This window comes from Perognathus longimembris, chromosome 6 (assembly GCF_023159225.1).
Source record: "Perognathus longimembris pacificus isolate PPM17 chromosome 6, ASM2315922v1, whole genome shotgun sequence".
Taxonomy (NCBI): domain Eukaryota; kingdom Metazoa; phylum Chordata; class Mammalia; order Rodentia; family Heteromyidae; genus Perognathus; species Perognathus longimembris.
The window spans coordinates 16247841-16266337 of NC_063166.1; the positions used below are offsets into that span (position 1 = coordinate 16247841).

General features: G+C 41.8%; 1 protein-coding gene and 2 pseudogenes across 1 annotated transcript in view; all 3 read right to left on the reverse strand.

Annotated features, from left to right (window-relative positions):
* Window positions 1-2363: 2363 nt before the first annotated feature.
* On the reverse strand, window positions 2364-3987 carry LOC125352853 (annotated as a pseudogene).
* Window positions 3988-7290: 3303 nt separating this feature from the next.
* Window positions 7291-12743, reverse strand: LOC125352936 (annotated as a pseudogene).
* The window catches only part of LOC125352849 (zinc finger protein with KRAB and SCAN domains 3-like), a 32734-nt gene continuing 21530 nt past the window's right edge, over window positions 7294-18497 (reverse strand). The window contains 2 exon segments of the mRNA XM_048348245.1: window positions 7294-7321; window positions 11941-11945. The gene's annotated coding sequence lies outside the window, so the exon portion shown is untranslated.

Here is an 18497-nt window from a genome sequence, read left to right on the forward strand (position 1 = left end):
ACCTAATGTTCTGCTGCTTCCCTATTTTGTCCCCAGGTGTAGACACACAGGCTGCTTTTACTTCTTTGGCCACAACAGCCGAGTCAGAGCCTTTGAAAAGTTTCCTGTGCACTTCCCATTCCTTGCTAGGCTTACCCCTTTTGAATGTAAGGGCTCTGCTTGAATGTTACCCTACCTGTCCCTTGGTTTTCAATATAATAAAGTTTAAAACTCTTACCCTAATGTTGGAGGCAGTTGTTTGTAAATTACAGTAAAGTACATTTTTTCATCCTTACCTCTTTAGGGTATTGCATAACTATATTGTTTTTTCACAAATGTGCGATCCGTTATATCTCCCAATTCTGTAGTATGGACTTTAAGATCCCTGGGAAGGAGTTATAATACTTGTTTTTTGTAATCAGAATGGAAATTTACAGACAATATTTTGGCTGGAAAAAATATTTGAGAGGCATCGTCTCATTATGCACAGGAGAATCCACACAAGGAACAAAAATAATGTTCTGCATGGGAAGCATGAGGGAAGGCTTTCTGCCCTAGCTCAGACCTTGTCCAGCATCAGAGGATACACACTGGAGACAAGTGTTACCTCTGTAATGGGCATGGCAAAGCCTTCAGTCAGAAAGCAGGGGTGTTTCGGGATCTTTCAATACACACTGGTGAAAACCCCCATTACCGCTGCCCAGCTGCAGCAGAACAACGTTTAAGAGGGGCAAGGGGGGATTGATGAAGACAGCGAGAAGGCTGATGGCACAATTGTTTATTTCAGCAACAGCCTTAGCTATATTAACATTCTATGTTTGTCACATGCTTATATAAAGTTGTCTTGGGACTCACTGCACTGAAAAGTGCAGACAGCCCTCATCCTTCCTTATTTTCTTTTAATCAGTCTTTGTCCAACATGCTCCCTCAGATAAGCTCCCAAGCCCAGAAGCTGAAAGAAGCACTCCCCCCAAACAAAGTGGCAAGTACTTGCAGCCCTGAGGGTTGGAGTCAATGGTGGTGGAACCTTTGCTCCCACCTTGCCAGCTCCTGGAACTCCAGGGTCTGCAACATCCTATCAGTGCAGTAGTGCAGTAAGAGCTTTAGTAGGTAGACACTCTTTAAAAAACATCAAAGACAACACACAGGAGAGACACCATATGAGTGTGATGAGTGTGGGAAACCCTCTGGTCATCACTGTCACCTCATTAGGCATTTCAGTATCCACACTGTAGCTGAACTGGACTAATTCTGTGGACTCTCAGAACCCTAAGTGGAGCCATAGTGGAAGAGAGGATTTTGACATGACCTATTCTTTGATTAACAAATTCATTTCACTTTGGGATGAACAGCTTGTTTGCAAACTAGATGCTGGTGTCTCCCAATGGAGAGGCCACTGGCCTCCTTATTCTCTATCTCTCTGGTCATTTCTAATGATTTCTATTTCATTTTACTTCCTTATTTATTCTTTCACTCATTCCATGCTTCTTAATGATTTCTCTGCAAGGGACAAAAAAAATCTTATCTGGAAATAAGTTTGTATGGAGAGACTTGATTAATACTGAATACTCAATAACTTCAAACTCTCTGTGTATGTTTTTTAAAGATTGGGTAAGTTCAAAGAATTTATAGAAATGAATCCATTTGTCTTTTTACTGTCACGATTGATCCACCATTAAAGAGCCACATTTCACTTTTTCAAAATATTTCTCCTCGGGTTATATATCAATAACTTAAGACCTGAATGGTACATTCACTCATCTCCTTAGGTAATATCAACATGAGCACTATGTTAACTGTTATATGTTCTTCCTATCATGACTCTATTGTTAGTATTAATATGCTTCATATTTCCATCACATTAGTTGCCAAATTACACAGTCAGAAGACACACAATTCACCTCAACATTATGTAAAGGTGCAACTGCACCTGTCTTTATACTTTGTTTGGTGCAGATTATCCTCACCTAGTATACCAAGTACCTCTGATTTGGAATATAGACTCCGTTTCAATCTATAGTTACTGTAGTATTTTCAAATATTTTAAAATGCTATTTTCTAAAGAAAATCAAGAGGAGAAAAGACTCCATTCTTTTAAAATGCTATTTTCTAAAGACAATCAAGAGGAAAAAGGACACCATTCTTTTAATGCACAAAATAATTGAACAAATTTGTTTTGTCACATCTGACATGAAATGAAAAATAGAAAGGTACTATGAGAGTTCGGTATTTGCAGGTAGTTTTTAGTGTTATTTGAAACTCCATTTTTTCTTTCCAAATACTGGTTATGTAAGATTTGCACTGTCTACATCAGAATTCTTTGGCAGGTTGCAATCTAATAGTGGTGTCTTGTATTCCCTGTACTTAGTTCATTTTCTTCAGCCTTAATCAGACATATTGACCTTGTGTCCCAAGAAGAAAAGAGCAACACAACTCTGAAAATCCAAGAGGTCTAGAGAGGAGCCTGGGTTACAGATTCCATGCAGCTGCCATGCATTGTTCATGGCTATATCAAACATATAGCTCACCAAAACTGAATACCATTTCTTGCTTCTCAGTACTTTCTTACTCTGTACTTGAAAATAATTTGATCAATTTAACCTACACCTTTTCTGCATTCCTCATACAATTTCACTACAGATGGTTGACTTACCTGAGAGATCGCTTTGCCATCAGCGAAACAGCTTATCTCACTGACTGGTTCTATGCCTACAGCATTTGAGCACACACTGATAATGCTATCACAGTGTCAAGGACACAGAATTATCTCATCACTTCCTTCCACTTGGAAATCAAAGTATCCCCTCTTCATTTTTTTTCATATTGTCTGCATTCATAAGGGGACATTTTTTCAGTCCTGTTCTCACGAATTGATCCAGTAGCCCTTACTCCTTTCCTTTTAAAAGCTGACATCAATTTGACACTGGTAAAGAAGCTATCAAAACACAGACGATAGGGATACTGACCTCTCTCTAAAAGAACATCAGCAAAGTTCATGACTAGATTTCCACCAAGCCCAAGGTCAAGATCCTTGTCTGTCTCCAGAGTTGATTCCTCTTGATAGGGTTCAAACCAAACCAGATAACCCTGTGTGGTTGTCCCACACCAAATTTTGTAGCCAATTCGAAGAGGCTTTCCATTCAGAAATTGGTCACTATCAAAGCATTCACACAGATTTGTCAAAGCAATAGTATTCTTCTAGGGGAGAATACAAGAGGAAATTTTTATTTATTTGTTTTATGAGAGGCCTCAATTTTGAAAACTTATCTTTCTGATCTAGGTGGCTATTATCTGCAAAATGCAGACATGAGAAAATCAATTAAAATCTATCCCTTCTAACTGCCTCCCTCACCAGGTTCTGGTCAGTATCAGAAATTTCCCAATACATTCCCCTTCTAGGGCGCCTCACAAAGCCACTACAAAGCTGGACGCCAAACACACATCGCATCTCCTGGACTGTGACTTCCAAGTTGACATTTCTCTGAGAAGCATAATTGTTAGTTTCAGTGACTATCAAGTTGAATGTTTCATCATCAAAAAATTATTCAAAGAGTTGTACTGGATTCAACTTTTCACTCTTGAGGTTCAAAAGTCCAGAGTCTAGTGCTGACCAACTTGGAAAGTTGGGTTTTGGATCTCTTTGAGTCCAACTTTTCTCAGAGACATTGACACTTTTAGCTTCTTCTGCACAGGCTGCAACTCAGGCTCAATTTCTTCCTCTCCCTCTGAGTCATCAGAAAATGCAAGGCCTTGGAGCAGTTCACTCACTCGAGCTTTGTCTTTTTTCCTCCCTTTTTGAGTAATGTCTCCTGCTGCATATAGCAAGGATCCAATGTGCATCCAGGCCCATGAGTCACAGGGAGGGTGACGATTCTTCAAAGGGTTCAAATTTGAAACTGTCTTTTCAGTAGTACTACAAGGTAGGTGGGGTGCACGATCTCTGGGAAAGGAAAGAGAACAAATCATATGCTACAGAAACCCTTAGTCTTGGTGGCTGCCAATGCTTCACACCTGTAATCCTAGTTACTCAGGAGGTTCAGATCTGAGGATCGCGGTTCAAAGTCATCCAGAGTACGACAGTCTGTATCATTCTTATTTCCAATTAACCACTTTCAAACTGTAAGTGCATCGGTGGCTAACTGGTACAGTGCCAACCTTGAACAAAAAAGCTCAGAGAGACACAGTGCCCAGGCCTTGAGTTCAAGCCTAAAACCAGCACACACACACACACACACACACACACACACACACACACACACACACGAGAATTCCTGAGTCTCATTCTTTCATGTATGATAAATATGAAGCATCATTTTTCTTAGAGACGGAGGGATTATGATTTCTCAATTCCTACACATCCACAAGATTGACTCCAGCTAATCATAACACTTCTGATGCCTCCCCACCTATTATTTATTTCTCATGACCTAATTAAACATACAAGGGCTGGGAATGTGGCTCAGTGGTAGAATGTGGCTTGTCTAGCATGCACAAGCCCTGTGTTTGATTCCGCAGTACCACTGAAGCAGAAAAAGCCAGAAGTGCTGCTGTGGCTCAAGTGGTAGAGAAAAATGAAGCCAGGGACTGAGTTCAAGCCCAAGGACTGGCAAAAAAGAAAATAAAAATACACAATAAGCCAACTGAACAAAAATACTGAAGGAACTGGGCATCCTGAGCATATCTCCTCCCTTTGTCTTCCTTATGATGTAGATATTCCATGCTACTTTTGCCATAGCTTGCAATGGACATGCCTCTTCAGGAGGATATCTGCTGCACTCTGCCAGTCTAAGCTGAGTTAGTTCTCAGCTGCTTTATTCAGCCTAACTTCTGCCAGCACTTGGTTCAGACTTCCAGGTCCATCTGTTTTACTCAATATTCCTACCTTTTTATTGTTGTTGTTGATTGTGAGCCTTTGAACTCTGGGCCTGGGCACTGTCCCTGAATGAACCTTTTTGCTCAAGGCTAGCTCTCTCCCACTTTGATCAACAGCTTCATTCCGGTTTTTGGTGATTAACTGGATATAAGAGTCTCAAAGACTTTCTTACTCTGAATTGCAGTTCTCATATCTCAGCCTCCTGAGTAACTAGGATTATAGGTATGAGCCTGTAAAGGTGCCTGCCCGCCTTTATTTTTATTCTTGTAGGCCCTGTGAGTCAGTTTCATTTACCTGATGTTGAATATACCCAACAGTCATGCAGGTTCCTAGTCTCCTACTCTGTTATGTTATCTTATTTAGTAGAGTTTAGCTCAGTCTTCATTAGCTTAATTAAAATTTCATTCTTTTCTTAAACTTCAACATGCTTCTATTGTACAGGCTGACAGGTAGCTTGGTGGTAAACAGCAGAGTGAGGTCCTGGGGTCAAGCCCTAGCACTAAATAAAGGAATACATTTTTCTTTTTGTTGAGGTTTAGATCCACGTTTTCCTAACATGAACACATGTCAACAATGTGAGTTTCCACTCCCAGCCCAGCTCTTTAGGCTAATAATCTCACCTGTTTCCTGTCCTTTTTCTCAAGTCTGAGAAGTTAATGGCCTCACAAGAAGCCAACTCTCTGTTTGGGATTTGTTCCTCCCCTTTCAGCTTTAAAAACATATCAAATTATTCACGTGTCTAAACTGCTCAATTCATAAAATTTTGTGCCAGCCTTTGAAGCAGCAGATCCAATACCACCTATTTGCGCTATAGGTATATTTCCAGTTGGTCTCATTTTCCTGCAGTTTTTTTTTTTTTTTAACTTTTGGCTTTAGCGCTGGGTGCATATGCATATGTGTGTATGTATATAAATGTATATATACATATATATTTACATTGAGTTAATGGTCAGTTCATTTTCTAATTGGAATCACTACTACTGAGTTACTATAATGAAGGTAACAGTGAAGATTCAGAGTAATGCCCTAGCCCAATTTCCGATATTCGAAGGTGTTTTTGTATTTCAACTATAATTACTATTCTGATTGTCAAGAACACTGGTTTGAATTTTATCCACAGAAGAATGTCCTTTAGGTATAAATTGTCTTTAGAAATAGGAGAATTTTCACCTAGGAATACTTTCTCTCAGCAGCCTATATTGGCAATTTTGTGCCCTAATGAAATTTTATGATATAGAAGCTGATTTAGTTTTTATCAGTTGAATGAAAACAGTCAAATTTAGTCACTCTTATCTTAGAATATGACTACTATAAAACCTATCAGCACACTACAGTAACTCATTTTAGCAACTATACCATATTAGTTTGTGGTCCAATAACTCAACAAATATTTTTGGGCCAGGTATTGTTATTGGAAACATGAACGTATAATGGATATCCAGTTCATAACAATATTCACCAGATACAGAAATTCCTGCTAACTATAGCTAAAACCTTAGATTGCATGGAAAACAAAATTCTGAAAGTTGGTGAGAAGGCAGCAGATAGGGACCCAGATAAAACCCAGAAGAATTTCCTTGGCAATTTTGACTTTTTTGGCCTCCTGTCATGCAGTGTCAGTAGAGACATACATTGACTGCTAGAAAAACCTGTCATTCAATAATGCTGAAGTTAAATTTACCTAGGGTTGTTTCAGCTGTTTCTCACTTCTAAAATTTTAACTATATTCTCTATTTTCATTGAAACTCTGCCTTTTCTTTTTGGTACTTTTGTTTCAAGATTTCCCCCCCAAAATTCACTGAAGAATTTTTATGATTGCTTTAAAATCCTTGTAAAATAATTCCAGTATCTGTATTCTTGGTGTTGGAGTCTGCTTTTTCTTTTCACTTTCAAGTGAAGATTCTCAGACTTTATGTAACGAGATTTTTTTTATTTGTTAATGTTTCTTGGATTAAAAGAAAGTCTGGAGATTATGGTCTTTTGAATAGTGTTTTAGAAGACCTTGAACTGTCACTAGTAATCAGTAGAACTGCTGGACAGAAAATCGGCAAAGATGAACTATTAGCCTTTTAAAAAATATTCATTCGAGCTGGGCATCAGTGGCTTATGCCTGCAATCCTAGCTACAGGAGGCTGAGATCTGAGAATCGTGGTTTGAAGCCAGCCTGTGTAAGAGACCCTGTGAGAATTATTTCCAATAAACTACTGAACAAAGCTGGAAGGGGCACTGTGGCTCAAGCAGTAAAATGCTGGCCTTGAGCAAAAGAAGCTTAGAGACAACTCAAGCCAGATGACCAGCAAAAACAAAAAAACAAAAAAACAAAAACAATAACAATTACAAAAAACTGAATATGTACCTCTATATATCTATTCATCATGAGCTAGACGAGGACAAATACAGTGTGTTTAAACCAGATAGCCTGAGAAATTACGTTGAAGGATGAAGTTCTCAGTGTGAATAATTAAGGAACTATTAACACATAAACCTTTGATAGGCAATGAACTATCCAAGCAACATGCCCAGCCCCACACATGATTTTTGGAGTCAAATAATTTGAAGACCATGACTGCAAATTAATATTAAGAGTCTGAAACCAAAAGTAATACTTGTTTTATATATTTAGTGTGAATGCATTTTCCTGAGGGAAGTACGAAATTACACAGGTTTTGTGCAATTTGCTATGCAGAATCATTGAGCAAAAATGGGCAACATACATGTTTCTGAAACGTCTGTTTCTACTTCTTTTCATGTATTGCACAGGTCACTGTGACAGAAGTCCTTTCCCGATGTGGCTTCTCTGGTGATAATCCAGCTTACGTGTTCGAGTAAACCCTTATCCACATGTGTCATACTGGTAGGGTTTCTCACCAATGTGGACTTTGATGTTCAATAAGGCCTGTATTCTGAGAGAAACTTCTCTCACACACATTACATTTGTAAGATACTGGATTCGCAATATTTCCCCGTTGGCTCTCCATTCTGCCCTGACATTCCTAGTCAGGCTCTCGAAAATTTTTAGCCCCAGTATGGACCCTCTGATGTCTCCGGAGATGTGTACGACGCCTAAAGGCTTTGCCACACATGACACATGGGTACGGCTTCTCCCCAGTGTGAATTTTGTGATGGTCAATGAGGCTATAGCTCCGGGTAAAGGTTTTCCCGCAGTTGTCACACTCATAGGGCCTCTCCCCAGTGTGGGTTCTCTGGTGTTTGATAAGGACAGACTTATGACCGAAGGCCCTGCCGCATTCGTTACACACATACCGCCTCTCACCAGTGTGAACTCGCTGAGGAGTGATGTGGACGGAGCTCATACTGAAGGCTTTTCCGCACTCCTCACACTGGTTGCGATTTTCTCCAGTGTGGCTTCTCTTGTCATTCAGGTCTGCACTCTGAGATAATCTCTTTCCACATTTATGGCAAACGTGCTGCCTATTCTCTGTGGCACTTTCCTGTGTTCTTTGTAATATGCTCTCCTGCTCGCATACAGAAGTCTGGGCAATGTCCTCATGCAGGGGTCCAGGCTCTTCTTCTGAAGGTTTTTCACATGCAGTCACATTACTGATCTTTATCTGCATTTCCTCACCCAGGGGTCCAGGCTCTTCTTCTGAAGGTTTTTCACCTGCAGTCACATCACTGGTCTTTACCTGCATTTCCTGACCTGAAACCACAAATGTCAGTGACATCAGTTATATCCTGCAGGGCAAGCAGCAGTGAGATGAACAAGGAAGCAAGAATTCCAGAGGTCTCGGCATACCAAGGGCAAGGATTTCAGTGCAGGGATGAGGATGAGAAGAGGGATTCCGGGAATCCTGGAGAGACCTGAGAGTGGGAACTGGCCCATCAGAAGAAACATACAACTGGCACACAAGGGAAAGCTGGAAAGCCAGTGAGAACCAAGGACTGTGCTAGGCATACCTGGTTTGGATAGGTATAGGGGACTGATCTGAGAGGTCTAGTAATAGTGAGATGGGGACATATACCAAGGATTTGACAAAAAAGACTAAGCACAGCAAGTGCTAGTAAACAGGACAAGTAAAAGGATTTAGGAAGAATCAGAGACACAGAAATTGGTGAGTAACGGGATTATCTTGGATTGTACCCTAGGAAGAGTCAAGGGCTGTAAACAAAACTGTGGTCCTGAGAAACTGAAGCTGGAGCCTGTGCTGTGGCACTAACGACTCTGGGACCATTTCTATGTCTCTGCACCTTCACCTCTCAAGTCAGGGTCTGCAGGCAATGTCTAAGATTCTTATCACTCACACTCTGTGACTCCATGTATCACCATTTCCAAAAGAGTTCCCTCAACTTTGTCTTCAGTCAAACCTAAGTATAAGAAGGAGGGGGACGAGAGGAATATATATATTTTTTTAATGTGGGCCAGGAACTCTCGGGTTTGAACTCAGGAGCTTGCCCTTGCTTAAGCAGGCACTCTACCACTTGAGCCATATGTCTAGCTGTTCCTGATGTTATTATTTAATAAGCTCTTGCTTTTTCCCAGGGGCAACCTAGATCATAATTCTTTTATGTACACTTCCCATGTTGTTGGGATGATAGGTACACACAACTCAGTACAGCTGGCTTTTTCTTCATTAACATGGAGTCTTGTGAACGTTTTTCCCTGGGCTGGCATAAAATTACAGCCCTTATCTAGCCTCTCAAGAAGATAAGATTACAGGCTTAAGCCTCTATAATCAACTTTATTATTCTTTTTCAGTGCTGAGAATTGAACTCATGGCCTTAATCAAAATGGTAGATAAGAACTCCACACCAGTAACTCATGCCTACACTACTCAGGAGGCTGAGATCTGAGGTTCACAGTTCATATCCAGCCTAGGCAAGAAAGTCTGTGACTCTTTACCACTCATAATACTCAAGAAAAGCTGGGAGTGCAGCACTGGCTCACAAAGGAAAGCGCTAGCCCTGAGTTAAAAGACTCAAAAGACCCAGAACTGGCACATGCAAAAAAGAAAGCAAAAACTAAAACAAAATGGGAGGTAAGACCAGCATTTATTGAGCATTCCTCATGAAGGGAACAATATTAAAGAGTCCAGCTGAACCTAATTCATCCCACTCACCTTGCCTAGAAGGTTGGCAAGTCAGGAAAGCAAGATCACAAGTGACATGGAGCTAGTCAGTGGTTTGGAAAGTCACAAATGTGGTTTAGAATCCAAACATCATGAACTCAATCTATTCTAAGGATCTCACAGGGCTAGTACGTTATAATATACAGGGGATGCCAAGAAACCCTAGGAGAAATCAGTGCCCGTTGGTCTTACCCAGGGAGACCTGGCTGCCACAATTCTGCCTTTCATCTCTGTAGGGGTTCATCTGAGATGAATCCTGGTGAACCCATGCAGGGGACAGGGTCATGGCATTTTCCATTTTCAGCAATCCCTAAAGGAACAGAAATAGTTGACTAAAGAGACGGACGAAGGAAGAGCTGACAGGCACCAACAACTCCTCAAGACAGCAATGAAGCTTGACAAGCCTCTTAAGCAGACAGTGATAGGCACCCTTGGGCTAGATAAGAAAATTCACATCCCATTTAGGACTCATGTAGAGGGGCTTAGCTGGGGGTCAAAGGTGAAATGGGGATAGAGGAACTCTGCAGGAAGTACAACAGTGGAAAAAGGCAGTAGAAAGGCAATGGGCCTCCAGCTCACCTGGGACTCTGGAATGAGTCTGGCAGAGATCATTGGTTCTTCTCCACAGCCTTGGTAGAAGTCTAAGAAGGAAAGAATCTGGGCATGAGACCTACACTAGCTTCCAGCCTTCTTGCCTGTGGAATACAAGCTTAAAATCTGGGAAAAGTTCTGCAAAAACAAGTTTACATACAGTTGACTCATTTCCCAAATACTTGATCCCTAAACCACCAATAAGAGAGAGACACAGAGAGAAAATATACAACCTAGAAGACAACACTCACTCACCTCTGTCTTGTAAGGATTGGGATTCCAAAGATTCATTCTTAAGTAGAGAGTTCATAGGCTGCAACTGGCTATTTTGTGAGCCCTGGGCAGTTGCAAATGGGACCACTTTGGAACAGAGCAGTTCTTGCTCTTGATCACCATCTGGGACCTAGAAGTTAATCATTTTTCTTTTCATTTACTCATCACACATGTCTGTAACACTTTCCATGACCTGGCACTACTTCCAAGAACACTACAATTTATGGATACACTGAGACTTAGCATATTGTTACAATAGAGTTCTGTGAAATAAATCCATGTCAAGAAACTTAGTTTCCTTGCTCCCAGTCCTGTGAGGAGAATGTGCACAAAGACTCTGCGCCATGCAAAGAGAAAACAGTCTCATAACACAGGCTGAAGAAGGAGCTAAAACCAATTTCTACCAGTTTCAAAACTGGTGGTCTATAATGTTGAATAGAAGACTGACTTCACTTTTATTAGTTTCTAAGAGACTGGTGGATCATTAATGTAAGCAACAAACAAAAGCGGCCAAAGCAGTGACCACGTTGCAAGATAGTATCTTAAAACTAAATTGCTAACCATCACTTTCAAATGACCAAGTTTTGGGGGGGTTTCTGAGAATGGGAATGGAACGTGGTACTTGCTGTTTTCACTCAATGCCTGGAGCTCTACCAACTGAGCCAACTTCCAACCCGGATCCCCTGTTTTTAACCTTGTCATTAAGCTATTTTGTCTATCCCATTCACAAATTAGTTCACTATTTTGCTAACTGTGTTTCAGCATGTCTGAGTTATTATGCAATGTTTTGGTATTTTTCCTTTATGTATTTAGAATTCCTGTTCTGAACTGGATATTGTTTATATGCATACCTGAACTAAGGAAGGGAAAGAAAAAAGAGAGGGTGTAACAAATATGATGGGAAATGTACTCACTACCTTATTGTGTAACTGTACCCCCTCTGTACATCACCTTGTCAAGAAAATTTAATTTAAAAAAATGAGGACAAGATAAAAAAAAAATTTCTGAGAAACCAGGTCATGGTATTTTTGCCTTACTGCCAAAGAGGTTCATGGTAAAAAGAAACTGAGAACTCCCAGGCTTGAAAGGCACGTCCCTCGCTGGGAGAGTACAGGGTAGGGTGCACAGATACTAAACCTGTTCTTACTACCTGTGGCATCGGCTCATCCAGCTGACTCTCCAAATACTCCAGCAGCACCACCACCTCTGCCCCACTCTCTGGGCGCTGCTCCCGCACCCAGCCCTGCAGGTCCCCCGGCAGAATGGTGAGAAACTGCTCTAACACCAGCAGTTCGAGGATCTGCTCCTTGCTGCGCAGGTCCGGCCGCAGCCACTGTCTGCAGAGCTCCCGCAGCTGGCTCAGCGCCTGTCCAGGGCCTGCAGTCTCAGGGTAGCAGAAAGCACGGAAGCGCTGGCGACAATGCTCAAGACCCTGGGCACCGCTGCCTGGCAAGTGGACCTTCTTTGCAAAGGAGGAGGCCTCTTTGTCCACCTTTTTGATCTGCAGTCCCATGTGATCCTCTGTAGTTTGGTTGTCCAGGGCTGTGCTGGCCTTCGACTCTCTAGCCATCTTCAATGAAAGCAGTATTGGGCAGTTACTTTAGTGGCACAATGTATGTCGGCAACAGATCTCTGAAATACAGAAATAAGTCAGTTAGCTTCTAAGCTTGCAAACAGCTGCCTCTCCTCATATCCAGGATTCTCTGATGATTCCATCACAGAACATTTGTGGAGTTTTCTTCCCTATGTTCAACTGCCTCTCTGGCTTCACTTTCTGTACCACCCCAAACCTGATCCTCTGTATAACTTCCCAATGGTGGCCATGACAGGGTCTTGTCACCCCTACTGCCTTGATTAATGGACATAGAAACTGAGAGTGAAGATCTAGGCTTGTTCCTGAACTCTCCAGAAAGGATCTCAGTGATTGGCTGAACCTGCCTGGTCTTCTAAACTCAGGGGCTGCCTAAGGCCATTGCCACCCCTTCAATCTGCGACTCTCCTAAGGGCCAACTTCCTGGAAAAACATCCCTCTGGGCTCAGGCCAGTTTTTACCCCCACTGTACCTTCAACACATCCTAGACTGCCCACCACAAAAATGGTCATGAATCCTACCCTGGCAGAAGTACCCAGATATGCTTCTTTCAGTTATTGTGTTTTCGGGTAACCAGTCCCATGATGCCTGTCTTCTTCCTTGTATTGAAGGACCTCACTCTCCAGTGCCTAACATATAGTAAGTACTATATTAACTTCAGCTAAGTGTCTAATCCATTGGCCTTTCTTGGTTTACGGAAGAGTGGGGCAATGGAATTATCTTGACGTTTTCCTCTTTCTACATCTTGGAATCACTTGTAATACTTTAGCCCCTTTTTTCTAAGCTAAACATTCTTGGTCCCTGTTCTGAGCTGCTTCCCAGGGAGTTCTACCTGGAAATCTTGCAAATTCAGTTTCATGTGCCCCAAACTGACTAGAGGTATGGGACAGGGGTGAGAGAAAGGAGAGAGAGAGAGAGAAAGAGAGGGGGAGAGAGTAGGGACAAGGACAGAAAAGGGATATTCTTGAGCAAAAGACAATGTTTTGTTTTGTTTTTGTATCTCTTAGTTGTTGAGCTTGAACTCTCGGTGAGGGCACTGTCGCTGTGCTCTTCTGCTCAAGGCTAGAACTCTTACGACTTGAGTCACAGTGCCACTTCCAGTTTTTTGTGGTTAATTGAAGATAAAATCTCAAGGACTTTCCTGACCTGGCTGGCTTTTGACAAGATGATGGTTTTGAGGCTGAGTTATGGACAAATGATTTTGATTGACTGTAGTTTCTTTATCTACATTTGTTTGAATTTCCCAAAAACAATTAAAAAAATCAAACAAATTCCTACTTTATTTCCATCGTACACAACGTGGTATGAAGCATGTATGTAGGGTCATGGAAAATGAGAAAAATGACCATAGCCTAGCCCAGAGCAAATCAGAAGCCCAAGAGGGAGTAAGGAAGGTGTTCACGTATGCTGGAGGGAAGCTATAGAAGGAAAAGCAATGCTATTTACCTATGTTATTGTATCCCTTCTGTACATCACCTTTTAATAACAAAAAACTCAAAAGAGAACAAGCTAATATATCCTACCCCACTGCATTCCACACTCCATTCAGGTTACACCACCAGTCATATTTGGATCCTAGCCTGACTGAGCGGGGTAAGGAATGATGGGATCAGGAGACCCGACTAACAAGAAATAGTCTCAAATACGTAAATAAATTGAAGGTAATAGGAAAGCTCATGTGCAGAAGTAAGTTACTATTTTTTCTTTTTTTAGGGGTTACAGGACTTGAACTCAGGGCTTTGGCACTGTCAGCTTCTTTTGCTTAAAATTAGTACTCTACCACTTTTAGTCACAGCTCCACTTCCAGTTTTCTGGTGGAGACTTGGAGAAAAAGAGTTTCATGGACTTTCCTGCTCAGGCTGTGTTTGAATGGTGATTCGCTGATCTCAGCCTCCTGAGTAGCTAGGCTAACAGGCATGAGTCAATAGCAAGCAGGCAACGTTAGTAATTTAAAAAAGAAAATGACAGAATATTGTTACAGTGGAGTGTAGGGGAGGTAGAATAGTCTTGTTATGGGGTTTCAGGGAAGGGATTCCTCATCCCTCCAAGAGTCAACCACTCAGACACAGTCTCTAGCAAAAGAGATGGATTTAGGGGCTGAGAATATGGCCAACTGGCAAGAGTGCTTGCCTCGTATACATGAAGCCCTAGGTTCAATTCCCCAGCACCACATATATAGAATACAGCCAGAAGTGGCACTGTGGCTGAAGTGGCAGAGTGCTAGCTCAAGCCCTGAGTCCAAGCCCCAGGACGGGCAAAAAAAGAAAAGATGGATTTATTGGGGAAGTTCAAGATGGACTTTCCCAGGTTTCAGAAACACATATAACACAAAATAGGAGAGTGGCACAGAGACTTACTTCCAGAAGACTTCTAAGTATCAACAATCCAAATCAGCTCTCATGGCATGGTGACTTAGACGTCATGGAGTTGAGAGACAACAGATGCAAACAGAAGGCATCGCATAATGGCGCCTGAGCTGGCCTGACCCTAAATAGGGTAGGGTCAGGGGGCTGGGTAACAGGAAACTCCCAGTCCCAAGCACTTGACTGAGAGGTTCAGTAACCTATAGGAGGCCATGTACCCACCCCGGTAACACCCATTACCTTGGGGTGGAACTTCCCTTCCTGTTGTAATCCAGGCACACACATCAAGACAAGATACTGGATAGTACAGCTTGCCACGTGGCCAATATGGTGCTGGCCAGATCTGACCTCCATATAACAGACTCATATCATATACCTAATATGTATGGCCTAACTGAGAGACTTAACAAACTTGTAAATCCTCAGCACATAGTGGGGGCAGTTCTTCCCACATTGTTGGAAACATCTCTACCTCCCTTAAGTCTCAAGCCAAAGATAAAGTATCTTTACACCGTTGAAGACCATTGTGAATTTGAACATCACAAGACACTATGGGTTAGGCTGCTCTTTACAATATCGGGTTTTTTCCCCCTTCTGAAATAGAGAAATTCATTGAAAGAACTGGGTGAATAACACTAAAATAGGTCAAAAACTACATTATCCAGTTGTCAAGCCTACTCTTTGAAGATAATATGCTGGCACAGTTTAAAAATTTTTTTAAAAAGAGCAAATCATCAGCTGTGTTTACTGTACTCGGTAACATTTTAAGCAACTTACACATTTAATTCTCTCAAAACCCCAGTGTTTTAAAGTGACGTTATTATCTCCGTTTTACAAAGCCAATAAAAGAAGATACAAGGAGCACTGTTCAAAAATCATACAGGAAATCAAACAAGCAACCCGACTTCGAAATTGTGAATCTTGTCCCGGGACAACAGAATCAATGAAAGACCCTGGAACTAACCTGGTCGCCAGGAAGGACAAAAATACAACCGCTCCCATGTTCAAAGTTCGTCTGTGTGACCCATGAGTCCCACCAGCAACTGAGTGACGGCCCCAGACGCCCGGAAACGACCCCGGGACTCCCGGGATTCCTGGCCAGGCCACGGGCCTGGACTGCAGCGCCTCTCTCTCCGAGGTTGTCTGGGGTCCTCTGGCTGGGGCCGACAGGGAGAGCGCAGGGACCGAGGAGGAAAGCGTTCCACACGCCCACACCGCAAATGCACTCTGACCCCGGAACAAAAGAACCGCATCACTGAAAGGAGGGGAGCAACCGGAGGAGATCTACAGGCTCACACACCGGAAACACTCCACAGAAGTGCCCCGAAGTCGCAAACCTCCCGTAGGGCGGGGCGGGATGCCACTTCCAGCCTCTCTAGCTGTCTCATTAGCAGCACTCTCGATGGTTTGCTGCCTCTGGGTCTCCTCTCCTCCTGGCCCTCTTAGTATTAAAAGAAATTGAAAGTAAAAATTTCCCCTAGTGATTGCTAAGAAAGGGACAAATACCAAAGTGCTAAAGTGTGTGTGTTTTGCTACCTTTGCAACAAGAAGAGAATGAAAAAAATCCATATTGGATAGTGGTCACTAAAATTCAAAGGTCCTTCCCCACCCCAGCTTTTCCATTTCTATGCCTAGCAAGAGTCCACACAAAATCCCTAACTGGGCATTCTTTAAGATTGCAGTAAAGCAGTGAAGCCCTAGTGCTGGCAAAAGAAAAACAACAAAACAAACGGGCTGGGGCTGGGGATATGGCCTAGTGGCAAGAGAGCTTGCCTCGTAAACATGAGGCCCTAGGTTCGATTCCCCAGCATCACATATACAGAAAACGGCCAGAAGTGGCGCTGTGGCTCAAGTGGCAGAGTGCTAGCCTTGAGCAAAAGGAAGCCAGGTACAGTGCTCAGGCCCTGAGTCCAAGGCCCAGGACTGGCAAAAAAAAAAAAAAAAAAAACCAAACGGGCTATCCACGGACTAAAATTAAGTGTTGCCTTATAAAACCAGAACTAGTGTGTTTTGCAGGATGTGGCTCTGATGCGCTTGGCCAACCTAATGTTCCTAATGTTCTGCTGCTTCCCTATTTTTGTCCCCAGGTCTCATAGACACACAGACTGCTTTTACTTCTTTGACCACAACAGCCTGAGTCAGAGCCTTTGAAAAGTTCCCAGTGCACTTCCAATTCCTGGCTAGGCTTACTGCTTTTGTATGTAATGGCTCTGCTTGAATGTTACCCTACCTGTCCCTTGGTTTCAATATAATAAAGCTCAAAACTCTTAATGTTGGAGGCAGTTGTTTATAAATGACAGTAAAGTACATCTTTTCATCCTTACCTCTTTAGGGTGTTTCCTACCTATACTGTTTTGTCACAAATATGAGATTCGTTGTATCTCCTAATTCTGAAGTGTGGGCTTTCACATCCCTGGGAAGGAGCAATAAAACTTGTTTTTTGTAATCAGAATGGAAATTTACAGACAATATTTTGGCTGGAAAAAAGGTTTGAGAGGCAATGGTCACATTATACACAGGAGAATCCACACAAGGGACAAAAACAATGTTTTGCATGGGAAGCATGAGGGAAGGCTTTCTGCCCTAACTCAGACCTTGTCTAGCATCAGAGGATACACACTGGAGACAAGTGTTACCTCTGTAATGAGCATGGCAAAGCCTTCAGTCAGAATGCAGGGGTGTTTCAGCAACTTTCAATACATACTGGTTTAAACTCCTATCAGTGCTGTAGTGCAGTAAGAGCTTTAGTAGGTAGACACTCATTATGAAACATCAAAGACACCACACAGGAGAGACACCATATGAGTGTGATGAGTGCGAGAAACCCTCTGGTCATCACTGCCACCTCATTAGGCATTTCAGTATCCACACTGTAGCTGAACTGGAGTAATTCTGTGAACACTCAGATCCCTAAGTGGAGCCATAGTGGGAAAGAGGATTTTGACATGACCTATTCTTTGATTAACAAATTCATTTCACTTTGGGATGAACAGCTTATTTGCAAACTAGATGCTGGTGTCTCCCAATGGAGAGGCCAGTGGCCTCCTTATTCTCTATCTCTCCAGTCATTTCAAATGATTTCTCTTTCATTTTACTTCTTTATTTATTCTTTTACTCATTCCATGCTTCTTAATGATTTCTCTTCAAGGGACAAAAAACAATCTTATCTGGAAATAAGTTTGTACAGAGAGACTGTTGCTGAGTAATATTGAAAACTAAATACCTTCAAAAGTCTGTGTATATTTTTTTAAAGATTGGGTTAGTTCAAACAATTTATAGAAATGAATCCATTTTTCTTTTTGCGGTCTAGATTAAAGCACAAATACTAGGTCCCAACACTAAAGAGCCATATTTCATGTTTTCAAAATATTTTTCCTTGGGTTATATACCAAGTATTTATGACCAGAATGGTATATTCGCTCATCTCCTTAGGGGACATCTAAATGAGCACTTATCATGACTCTATGATTATTATTAATTTGCTTCATATTTTCCTCAATTTTGACTTTATCTGCCAAATTACAGTCAGAAGACAAACCATTCATCTCAATATTGTGTAAATGTGCAACTGCACCTGTCCATATACTTTGTTTTATGTAGATTATTCTCATCTAGTACACCTACCTCTAATTTGGACTATACATTCTATAGTTACTGTAGTATTTCCCTAGTTTTTAAAATGCTATTTTCTAAAGAAAATTAAGAGGAGAGGACCTCATTCTTTTAATGGGCAAAATAAC